The sequence below is a fragment of the Sphaeramia orbicularis genome, chromosome 10, assembly GCF_902148855.1.
Source record: "Sphaeramia orbicularis chromosome 10, fSphaOr1.1, whole genome shotgun sequence".
Classification (NCBI taxonomy): Eukaryota; Metazoa; Chordata; class Actinopteri; order Kurtiformes; family Apogonidae; genus Sphaeramia; species Sphaeramia orbicularis.
The window spans coordinates 28,909,437-28,922,666 of NC_043966.1; positions in this window are offsets into that span (position 1 = coordinate 28,909,437).

Sequence of the window (13,230 nt, forward strand, 5' to 3'; positions counted from 1 at the left end):
ACAGGATATAATAATCTTATATTAGATAATTGTGGACAGGTGGATTAACAGTTGCATAAATCTTTGTTTATCTCACATATATAATTGACACAACTTTAAACCGCTGTATAATAGTCTGATATCAGACTAGTATGTGACCTGTGGGGAACCAGGGGTTGTAGATGTGGTAGTTTTTATGCTGGGGAGAGCAGACTTTTGAAGAAGATGTGAGTCCATATTTTATAGTAATAATGACATAAAAATTGTTTGGTATATCATTCTTTAAAATGTAAGCGGCACCTACCTTTAATGAGTCACTCTACAAAGCAAACTATGTCATCACAAAGAGTAGACAGTGTAGAGAAGAGACAGTAGAGTAAAAAATACTACTACCACAAAATTATGTTTTCACTCACAAATTTGGATGTATCTGCCTCACGGCACTACAACTTCCCATGTGGACTAAGGACTAAACTGAGCATGTGCAGAGTGAATTAGGTGAGTCCTAAGTTGTTCCTGACTGGAAAAAGTGCAAGAGTTACAACTGACCCGTGTTACAACTGTCCCCGGTCTCCCCCTCAATATCCAGGTGTGCCTGCAGAATGAAACTGTGAGGTAGACAGGAAGTGCATGGACATGGGTGTGTGTGTGTGGGGGTGAATAGTTCATAAGACTGGGGGGGGGGGGGGGGGGGGGTCTGTGATTTTTGGATGGAATTCAGACAGGATGAGTGGTCCATCGTTGTCGGAATGGGGAGTAGCGGTCCGTGATGTTTGTGTGTGTGTGTGTGTGTGTGTGTGTGTGTGTGTGTGTGTGTGTGGGTGGGTGGGTGGGTGGGGTGGGGGCAGAGCCGGGGGATTAGCGGTCCATCCTTGTCAGAACAGGGGGGTATTAGTCCGTGATTCCATGATTGTCTGTGTGCGTGTGGGGGGGAGTGATAGTTACATTGTCCGAGCAGAAGTGAAAGTGAAACTGACAGGCTTTACTGTTCCTCTAACTCTCCGGGCAGCACACACACACACACACACACACACACACACACACACACACACGAGCAATAGTAAAACTAACCCGTCTCATAGCGGTCTAAACCTAGCTCATGTTCCCTCGTTAAGTGGGTGAATAATCCGTTGCTTGATGAAGCAAACCATCCATGGTGCTGCTTTAAAATAATAACATCCATTTATGTGGAAGATGTTATTGTTATTAATTTTATCATTTATCACTAACATTTATGCAACAGTAGCTGCTTGGCTATTGTAGAAAGTTGTGACATAACATTTAAATAACATAAGTTTAATGAATGTGTGCTGAATGATAGCTTTCAATTTTCTCGTCGACTTGGGCTTGTTTGCCTTTTCTTATCTTGTAAATGCATTTATTCAGATCAGTAATTCAGGATTTTAGCAGTTATCCCTTCCATTTATGAAGGTCATAGATTAATGACTTTTTGTGATTTCATTAAACTGTAATTTAAACTGAGTTTCTTTTCTGACAAGACTATCAAATCAATTATTCACTCGAAAAATTTTTCCCACCTGGAGCACTCACAGAGGCTTTTGACTTGAGTTAAAATGATTGCCTTAATGGTTCTCGGGTGGCAAATCTAAAGTAATTGAATCTGCAAATAAACAGCCACAAATTAGGTAAATGCATGAGACTAGAGTGAATCTAAATGTTTAACAGGCTTCATACAAGTACTTTCCAGACATGATTTAAAGTCCTATTAATGCACTGTATTTGGATAAAACAGTACAGGACTTACCCCCTGAGACTGATTGATTTCTTAGGAGAGTGAAAAGTCCAGGTCTTGATCACAGCTTCTCTGGAACACACAGATCAGATAATTATGTCAGTGTCATGACATTTAGACATTTACACATTAATTAAAAATATTAGAACCTAGGGCTGACGGGAGTCGGTGTTTTATTTTGTAGGTTTGTTTTTTCTGCTTTAGAATGATGTTAAGTAGACTGCTGGAACACAACATAATAATCTCAGGTACTGCTAATAAACCATGCAAATTTTCTCCGTATCAACCTGAAAGATAAAGCTCCATACTTAATAGGTGTTTAAGTGATTAAAATCGTATCTGCTTAACATATTTTAGTGAAATGAGATAGATAATGTAATTCAATATAGTAAATGAATGTACGGAACGTATTAAAAATGGAAAATTATGTCTTCTTCAAATTAAATTATCCACTGACAACTATACACAGAGGTTGTATCTTTCTATGCTTGTAAATAATTCCCTCTGAACCTACCTTTTACACTCCTCAGCCTCGTTTGGAGTTATGATTTCTCTTTTTTTCCTCCATTTTTCTGCATGGATTTATACATTTAGCACTACTTTCATTTTGAGCTAAGGGGATGCTCTTACCACACATTCTTCATCTTCATACATGTTTTAATACAGATGAATATCTAATAGAAATAGGGCCAGATCAAGGGAAAGTGAAAATCAGTGTCAAAAATTAAAGTTTCACCTATCATTTCTTATATTTTAGCATAAGAACTCTATTTTATGGAACTGTTTACACGATTTCAATATCACTTGTACAAAAAAAAAGATATAAGGATATAATCAATATAAAATGGAACCTAAAAAGGACTAAAATATGCACTATTAACTTTAATATTTTTTTTTATTTTTTTTTTGCTTGTATCAGTGATATTTTAAGTCCGTGAATCTGTAGGAACTAATTATTCAAAAGTACAGGAATATAGAAAGGTTATGTACAGTCCAATTATTTGTCAAATATGCTCTGCTATTAGCTGTATATGTCACTTCAGTTGTAATGTGCATGTTAAATAAAAGTTTATTAGCATATTTGGAGTGTTGTAGTTCCAGCAGTCACACAGCAGTAATTTAAGTATTTTTACCCAACATTTTTAAAAAGTACTCAGTGATACCTATTCATATATGTATTAAACATGGAGATAAGTTATTTAGTTTTCAACACAGAGCTTATTGAGCATGAAATGTGCCCATGTGTCACAGCATGATCTGGCCCAATAATAAAATAAATGAGAAGTTTTATCAGGTTTTACATCAAAGGTACGTAGGAGGAATAGGAGAGAAGTCATCAAATGCTGTGAACAATGTAATAGATAAAAGAAATATGTGTGTGTGTGTGTGTGTGTGTGTGTGTGTGTGTGTGTGTGTGTGTGGAATCCTCTGTAGAATTAATTTCAGGTTTTCTTGATCAATATTTGGATAGTGTTAGCGGTAATGATGCTGTATTCCATATCTGATCACAAAGATGTACCTGGCAAGAGCTGGGATTACGCAACTATGTTATCTACAAAAGTATTTACAACTAACGGCTCTAATATAACAAAAAAACAGGTTATTTGAATTTGAAGTGGAACCAGATGTTGCATCACTGCACTTTTCTGCTCCATTACTGTGACTAAATGTTCCTTTCCTTACTGAGCAGCGGCTGTTGCCAGATGTGATTTAGCTAGATATCTGCTTGACAGTAAGAGGAGTGGGGAGTGTCTCAGAGAGAGTGGCAGCTGGTTTTGACAACCCCACAGCAGGCAGGCATTTAACACATTAGAAAAGGGCAGTGCACAGCATACTGCATTAAGAGCAGTTCATAGCAAAGCCATTAATAAAAGCACACAGAAGCAACACTAAGCCGTTCTGTCGCACTTTACTCTGAGTGTGAGTCTGTATGGGCCAGGGATGTAACTGATCTGTTCAGTAAAGTTACCACAAGATGACAAAGAAGAAAAATACAAAATGGATCTTTAAATGTTCAATATTCCATAACAATATATGTGAATCAAAGCTGGGCAGTGTATCAAATATACTCACATGATTTGTTCAATGGATCAACCAGTAGTGGATTTCTAAAGATATGTAGAGTTTTGTTTTGGACAGAAAAATATAATTATTTAGACTCAAAACAAAAAATCTGCATTAGCATGCTAGATTTCAAAAAATATATCCAAGGCACAATGTAGGATTTGTGTAAAAAGAAAATGCCTTTATTAATTCATGGCAGTCTTTAAAATACAGCCATCGCGTTGCAACCTCTGGTCTTCATCAGGGCTTTTTTCACTAGTGAGCTGCACACCTTCATACAATCACCTTAATGACCTGAAGGAGGGAGGTGTGAGGGGAAAAAAAACAAAACATTTTTGACAACACTTTTTTGACTCTAAATAACCAGACACACCACAAGTTTCCAAAGAGCACCTGTGGATAATCGCCAAGAAGAAAACCCAGCAGCACTTCCACTTTTTTGGATTAGAAAAATACAATTACTTTGACTTCACCAGAGACTAATAAACTGTTCAACTGAGGATCTGAAGACCTATTCACATAGGACTAGTATTACCTGGTGAGCACTGGTAATTACCTCACCCCCCAAAGGGGAGGCAAGGGCTGTTGATTTTGGTTCAGTTTGTTTGTTTCTTTCTTTTTTCTTAACACTCTAGCAGCAAAACTATTGGTTGAATTCATACCAAATTGGGTTTATAGATTACCAGTGACCCAAAATAGATGTCATTATATTTTGGGAAAAGTAGATCAAAGTTCAGATTTTTTAGGAATTTTTAAAATCCTTTTTTCCCCATTTACTTCTAATGGATGAAATTTCAAACGTCTGTAAAAACATCAAGTTTGTTTCATTTTACTCCAAACTTGGCACATATATAGAGGCAATTGATATGCTGACATCAGCACACACATAAACATGATGACATCAGCTGGATCGATGCCAAAATAAACTAAAGTACGTGCGAGGGGCGGGGTTTGTTGTGCCTGGCACCACTTGTTATGTAATAATTACAGAAGTCATCTGTGCTCTTAATATGGTGCAAATCTGCAACGTCTGTAGTTTGTGAATTAAAAATTCCCCTGCAAATGACCTTGTTAGCAGCAGTAGGAGCAGTCTAGTTTGTCTTTCAACTGTTATCTGTAAGAGAATAATGTCAGTTAAATCCAGTAACAAAAAAACTAATGTTGCGTGTCCTGTTTGAATGAACTGCATGAAACACAGATGCGGTGGGTTAATATCCATACCACTGGAGGTCTACAGCCCTGTTCACTGTCCTGCATGAACAGGAATTAAATGTCACAGTAATTAATACCTAAAGAAATAAGTCAATCAAAAAATAAATAAATTGTTACTAACTGGCTCAAGGCTGGCAACAAGAATGGAGGACATTCACTTATATACCAAAGAAGTAATTTATTTATGTAAATTAAATATCAAAAATAGCAATAATAGTGGGATATGTAATTAGGGGAGTAATCAGTGATGTCAGCAGTGTGTGGAGTGAAAAGTGTGATGTGTGTGTCTGGTGCAGCAAACCACACAAACAAAAGGCAAGGTGGGTGAAGGAAGTCAGGCTGAATGAGTCCGACAGGCCAGAGGGACAGTGTTTTATGGCTGCTGTAAACTCAGCCCATATACAGTCATGGAAAAAAATGTTTTAGACCACCCCTTGTTTTCTTCAATTTCTTGTTCGTTTTAATGCCTGGTACAACTAAAGGTACATTTGTTTGGACAAATATAATGATAACAACAAAAGCAGCTCATAAGAGTTTGATTTCAGAGCTGATATCTAGCCATTTTCCATGTTTTCTTGATAATAACCAAAATCATTTAAGTACTTGCATCAATATCTATGGCATTGTACTGACAAAAACAGTGCTTTTAAGCATTCCATGTTCTCTTTTCGGTCTGTTTTAGTCACATGATACACACAGGAGTTCGTACTTGATTGCATAACCATTGTTTGATGATCTAATAATTTTTTTCCATGACTGTACACAGGTAAAAGCAGACGACCGCTCCACATACCAGGCCACACCTATGAACTGAAAGACAAAACCCACAAAGTGGAATAGGGTTGTCATCACAGCATCACTTAACATCAGGCTGATAGTAATGAATAAAAACATCCAGAGGCAAACTTAGAGTATGTAGGTTCATTTTTTCAGCTATATTTTCTGTCAAAATAGCAACTAATATTTGCTATTGAATAATATAATAGATAATAGATGATGTAGAAGTTGGCCTAAAGCAATTTTTTCATGTTCAGTGCTCTCTGATCCACACATTTATTTTAAATGGATATGCACACGGCAGTTTATTCAACAGGAAGTGTCAGATCATGGGTCAGCAGATGCATTGGTGGTGCTAGTGAGTGAATTTCAGTTTGTATGCAGGGATTCTGTTTGTACTAAAAGTGTTGTTGGTCTGCTTTACCCTGCAAAAGACTGCATGACATGTTAAAAAAAAAAAAAGTGCTAAAAACTGTGGTTTTAAATGTAGCCCTCATTCAGATCAGATATACTGAGATATGATAATATTTTGTCATCTGGTCCTCTAGTCTGAATCTGTTCTGACTTCCACTTCTGCTTATTCTTCAACATCTGTATCTTTTTAAATCTCCCCATATGTGTAAAATTACCTCCACTTTTTCTCAGAATATGACTCCATTAATTCAGATCAGGCCAAAGAAAAGAGCAGGTTGAATGTGACAAGGTTCATTGTAGTTTTAAGACAAGGAGCTGCAGGAGAATTAGTCACACAACTGTCATGGAAATGTCACAGAAGAATAAATTGGATCACTGTGGCAGTGCAGTGTGGGGATTTTTTTTTCTCCATTGGTGTAAATATTAACCTGTAGTGACAGTCCTCATTGGTTCACATCCACTCACACATTAATGAGCCCCTCTGGTAAAAACCAAACCATCTGTTCTTTAAAGAGTGGGAAAAAAATAGATACCCAATTATTTCATCTTTGATTATATACATACTCCATTTGACCCTTTAAACTTCAGATTATATATAAAAGTGTTCTCATCTCTGGGGAGTTCATAGAGCAAATCCAATGCTTTTCTTCTGCCTTTTAGCCATTATTCTTCTCCTCCACCTCCTCTGCTGTTTTTTTCCAGAACAATTCCTTTTTATTTCATGTCATGGCTGTTTTTCCAAACCATTTCCCTTCAATCTCTCTCTGGTGCTTTCTCTCGAAGTTTATGCCTCACTCTCACTCTCCTCTCCCCCTTTTTTCCTGGTTGCTATCGCTCACATTCTGCCCCCATATTTCATTCTGACTCTGGCTCCTCATTACGCCCTCTATCTCTCATGTCCACTCGTCTCTCTCTCTCTCTCTCTCTCTCTCTCTCTCTCTCTCTCTCTCTCTCTCTCTCTCTCTCTCTCTCTCTCTCTCTCTCTTTTCTTTAACCTGCCTTACTCTCTTCCATCTCTCTCCCTTTTCACCCCATCCTCCTGTTTATCTACTGCCTATCCCCCACTGCCATTCATTTTCTTAACCTTCCCTCACACTCCCTTTCTCATCCTCCCCCTTTTTCCGTTCTTCTATTTTCATGCTGCATTAAGCCAGTGAGCAGAGTATGGAAACCATATTAACCCACAGAGAGGGGAAGAGAGGGAGAGCTAGTGGTGAGAGAAAGAGAGGGAGAGAGAGAGACCTGAAGAGATTCTCAGAAGTTCTGGCTGTGCTGACAGTGACTGGAGGAGGTCATCTATCTCCCGTGTTTTCCCTCTCGCCTCCTCCCTCCTGAGACAGCTAATTCAATATGTTGAGAAAAGGGACAGAGCTCTTTCCCTTTGTCAACAAATTTCATTAAGGAACATTAGCAGCACTATCAAAGAGGTGACAGGGAGCGAATGATGGATTCAGATTAGAATATGCAAAATTAAAGTGTTGGAGAAGTAAAATACCTAATGTGTGTAGTTGTACGTGCATTTGTGCATGTGCACAATCTCATACTTGCCACGCTTGTCCCCAGCCACTTAACAGGCACAATTTACATAACCCATTTGAATTTTCATTATTTCTCTTGGAAGGATTTTGTAATTGGATTTTTCCCATAGAATTTCTCAGCTTGTACTTATCTAAGAAAAGACGAATACTGTTAAATTACTGTACTGTACTTTCTGAAGTACTTAGAGCTGGTCGTGGCTTGCAAATTTCCATTCTCATGGTGGTATTAGAAATTTGGCAAGAATGTAACATATTTGCTTTTGTGAATGAATCAATTTGAAACTCTCTAACCAATCATTTGATATCATAATTGGGTTAAGCATAAGTTGGGTTTCACTCAGACATCTGATGGTGTCTGTACTGCCCGACTGAATGTACTCCACATACAGTTAGTCTTGATAAAAGGAGTTTTTGATAGTAACTGTTTCTATTGAATGTATGTAAAGCCAATAAATGAGTTAATGGCCATTTGAGATGTATTGTCCACAAGTAAATGCATTTAGAATGTAAATGCTTTGATGGTTTCACACTTCACAACCACGTTCTCAAGTCATCTTCAGATATAATGTTCATTGTGTTGGTTGTGTGGCGGCAGAAGAACCTGCTGAGGAAAGACTAGTTCAAAAGACACAGTCTGAATAGCTTTATGATATGGCTGTTTTACTGTACAGTACACACTTACTGGCCGCTTCATTAGGTACATCTAGCTGCATGTCAATGAAAATATCTAATAAGGCAATCACATGGCAGAAAGTCATTGTGTTTAAGAACAGACATGGTGAAGACAATCTGCTGAAGTTCAAACCAAGCATTAGAATAAGGAAGAAAGAGGATTTACATGTGAATGTGATCACTGGTGTGAGATGGACTGGCATATCAGTAAAACCTACTGATCTACTGGGATCTTCACACACGACCATCTCTAGGGTTTCTAGAGAATGGTCCAAAAATAGGGTTCAGTGAGTGCCGGTTCTCTGGGTGAAAAATGCCCTGTTGATGCCAAAAGTAAAAGGAGAATGGCCAGACTACCGTACTTTCCAGGCTATAAGGCGCACCTGACTATAAGCCACAGGTGTCCACGTTGTGACATGAGATATTTACACAGAAAGATGATAAACAGAAAGATTATTTAAATATTTATTTCCATACCTTAACTGCTTTTTCCAAACAGTGCCTGTAACACGGCAGTAAAACGGCAGGAACACGGCTGGTTCAAAAACCCAGAAAAGTCATTGATCTCTATCTTCATCTTCCTTCTGCTCATTAAACCACTGCAGTCGTCTTCTTCAGTGTTGGAGTTGAACAGCCTCAAAGGCTCTGTCACACACCTTCTACGTCTCTCCTCCGTTGTTGCTCAGTGGCACTTCCGTGCTGCAGCTCTATTTCCTTCTTACACAGACACATCGATTGCTTTTAACTTAAAAGCTGCAAAATATGCTTTTCTTCATGTGTTTTCCATGATGAGGGTTTGTGCATGACACGCAAAATGATTGTTAAAAGTTAAGCTTAAAACTTCCTGTCGCCGCATCTCCTCTTCCACCTGTCTATCTCACTTTTGCGCTTCCTGCTTGAGCGCCCCCTGGTGGCCGTTAGCCCATTTAAATCTATACTCGAGCTGCATCGCTGTATAAGCTGCAGGGTTCAAAAGGAGAAAAAAGTAGCAGCTTATAGTCCGGAAAGTACAGTAGTTCAAGCTCTCCCCCAATCTCTCTCTCTGTGTTTCTCACTCTCTCTCTCTTCCTTTACCCTCTCTCTTTAACCCCAACTGGTCAAGGTAGATGACCATCCTCCAGGAGTTGGGGTCTAGGAGTCTGCTCGAGGTTTCTGCCTGTTCAAAGGAAGTTTTTCCTCATCACTGTCACCAGGTGTTTGCTCCTGGAGGATTTTGCTGGGTTTCTGTAAATTGGCTTGAGAGTCTGGTTTGGGCATATATCTATGTGACGGCCATAGCTCAGGAGGTACAGTGGGTTGTCTAATAACCAAAGGGCTGGTTGGTTTGAATCCCACTCTGTCGTAGTCATGTGCTGTTGTGTCCTTGGGCAAGACATTTCACCCACCTTGCTTCCACTGGTGTATGAATGTTTGGTGGCGGTCGGAGGGGCTGTTTGGTGTGAATTAGCTGCCACACTTCCATCAGCCTGGCCCAGGGCAGCTGTGGCTACAAATGTAGTTTACCACCACCAGAGTGTGAGAGTGAATGAATAATAGATCAATAACGTAAAGTGGGTGCCTTGAAAAGCACTAAAGAAATCTAATCCATTATTATTATATGTCAAGTGCCATGAGATAACTTTTATGATTTGGCGCTATATAAATAAAATTTGATTGATTGATAGAAAGACAACAGAACTCACACAAGCGACAACCTCTGAATGCAGAACATGTCGAACCTTAAAGAAACTGCACTCATTGTCCACTTTATTAGGTAGACGTGGCACTAGCAAGGTGTACCCAATTTAGTGGCCCTTAACTACAGGCACCTATAAGAACATATCTTGACGTATATCTCAACATATATAAAACCTGGATCTCAGAGGTTGTATGTTCAAACCTAGGGCAGATATTAGTCATGTTGACTGACACACTCATGTTTTTTCTCATTTAAAGATAGTGATGAAAGGAAATGCAGATATTAGCTTTACAACAGTTTGGTTGTTTTTGAAAGTTAACTCAACTGGGTACGATTAAGTTCAATTGTATTTAGTAGATATAGAAATAGTTATGGAAGTATGATGTTTCTGTTTGATTCATATAGCTGTTCCAGGGAAATGTAGGTAATTGTCACTGTTATGCAAAATAACTGTTCCTGTATCTGCTATTGACAGTACACTGATTTTAGATGATTTTGAAATGATTGTGTCAGTATCATTGCAGAGTTAAAATATCTGTTTTCCTCAATCAGAATCACGTTAAAATATACTATGCTACATAATAAGGTGAAAAAGCCTTTTACAACCTTTACATGTGAACTCCTGGTCTGTCTGTTCATGGTGAATTGACAGAACAAGCGTCTGTTCAAAACAAAAATACAGCAACTTGTTGACAAATGTATGAAACCCTGACAAATGCATGAGGTTGGTCACCAGCTGTTTTGTAACCCATAGCAACCACACACATCTGTCCTGTTAATGTAATAGACAGGCACACATATACACACATCTAACACACACAGTCACACTACACACAACAGCTACATTAAAACCACTTTGTCATCGTCAGCTCAGGACCAAGGCCTCATTTTGTCTGATGACAGGATGACGGGTGCAGTTCTTTGTTCAAACGTGGTTTTTTTGGAAGTCAGCTGACGGCTGTTCTCTCCGTTCGTTCAACACAACCACTGAAGAGCAGGCGGAGGGTGGTAGATTAATCGAGCTTCACTTGAACTTTTGCTCAACTGAACAAAACTTTTTACAATAAAGTTTTGATGGTAGTTGTAGATCAGTATGTGGAAATCTTTTCATTCATTACTGCTGTGACTTGTCAAACAAAACCATCTACTGATGTAAACAGTTTAACTCTAAAACGCCAAACGCATCATATTTGATACATGAGTTTTGAAGCCCTTTACGTGATCAGTGTGATATTTTTTTTTCTTGAAAAACATGATGTATACAATTAGATACATACAATACACGGATAATCGACAAGGGAGGAGGAATTCACTCACCAGAGGCCTTTCCAGTGACACTACAAGACTGTCATTAATGAGGAAGGAGAACTTTGCCAATTTTGAAAAGGAATTACCAATTTGTTAGACATGTTTGTGTTATATTATGTTTTTGTTTGTTCAAAAATAAGAATATTTGTGCATTGAGACCCGATGTATCAAATATAATACAAAACTGAAACCCATACATGGAAAATGATATTTGAAAAAAAATGTTTTAGTTGTTCAGAAGGACTAACAAAGGCTCCAGTTTCAAAGAACTGGAATTTTCTGTCAGTGATTTAATGGCTCAGGCTTTACAGGGTTAATCCCTGTTGATCCACTAATCCTATTAATACATGTAAATAATTGGTGTAAAATGCAGTTTGTCATCTTTTCATGGTCATCAGATATGATCCATTTAGACGTTCAGAGGCTCTGTAGTGAACATGGAAACACCGTTATCTTTGACGACGTTGATTCACCAGTAAAACCCATGGAGTTGGATCAGTAACAGTAAATGGAGATACATATTTATGTTTATGTTATATTATGCAGAAAAAGTCACTTTTTTTCTTCATTTTTTTTTTCTTTTCTGATATAATAAACTTTGAATTTACTGTGAGCTTTAATGAACACCTACATGATCCGTGAATGAAATATAGGAAAATTCATGATTTACACTGAAAAATGCAAAATACAGAGGATAACACTGTACAAAATGGTGATAAACCACTTAAAAAATGTTAAATATAGTGAAAGAAATCATTTGGGAACTGACAGAAAAGTAGCACCAGGTCTTTATGAGTTTAAAAAAAGACACTAAAGCTTGATTTTGTGAAAGATGACACTCCCTCAAACTGTCCTGCAATTCAAATGATTTCCTCCCTTTAGTCGACCCCATTCTCTGATTATTTTTTTTTTCTCTCCTTCTTCCTCTCCTTCATCTGGCTTTCTGGTAGCTAACAATGAGCAGTGATGTTGTGAGAGTTTGTGTCTTATTGGTGATCATGAAAATAGGATTTCAACATATGGATGCAGAGACTCTTAAGGAGAAATACAATCTAAAAGAAAACACCAGTGAATGAATGAATCATGGATATTTGTCTTGTCACTCCCAGTTGGAGGGTGGTAGGCCTGACTGTTCTTTTGTATGCACACACAGGCACCTGCTGTGTGTGTAATATCATTCTAATTCACATGAGTGTGTGTTTGACGTTTGGCTTGTGTGGGAGGTGAAATGGGGTGGAAAAAGAAAACCATTCCTCTATTTACTATGAAAAAATATGTGCACATATATACAGCAGGAATGAACATTAATCTGGTATTTGCCACCAAAAGCACACTTTGCTACCCCCACACTGATATGGTAGGATTATCTTGTTTAGAAGATGCATAACTGATTGTTTGTAAAGCAATCTGAGTGTGTGTGTGTGTGTGTGTGTGTGTGTGTGTGTGTGTGTGTGTGTGTGTGTGCGCGCGTGCGTGTGGCATATATAAAACAGGCAAGGTTGATGTGTATTTGACAGTCTGACAGGTTGAGAATAAAAAGAGAGCGTCTGTCCCATATTAATACTGTTCTTTGCTGCCTCTCACTGAGCTGTTGAGTGATGATGAGTAACATTTCCCAATGGGGACTCTGAACAATTTATATGGTTTTATCTGTATCGGTAATATTTCCTCATTTTTATGCCACGAGATCATGAATATGGATTGTATATCTCTTCTCTATCTATTTTTATGTCTTTGCCTTGACAGTGAGGGTGATGGACGCTGAATAATAAATACAGAGGAGCGTCTGAGGCGTGTTCATGTTGTCATTTAATAATTAATAACCTAACAGCATA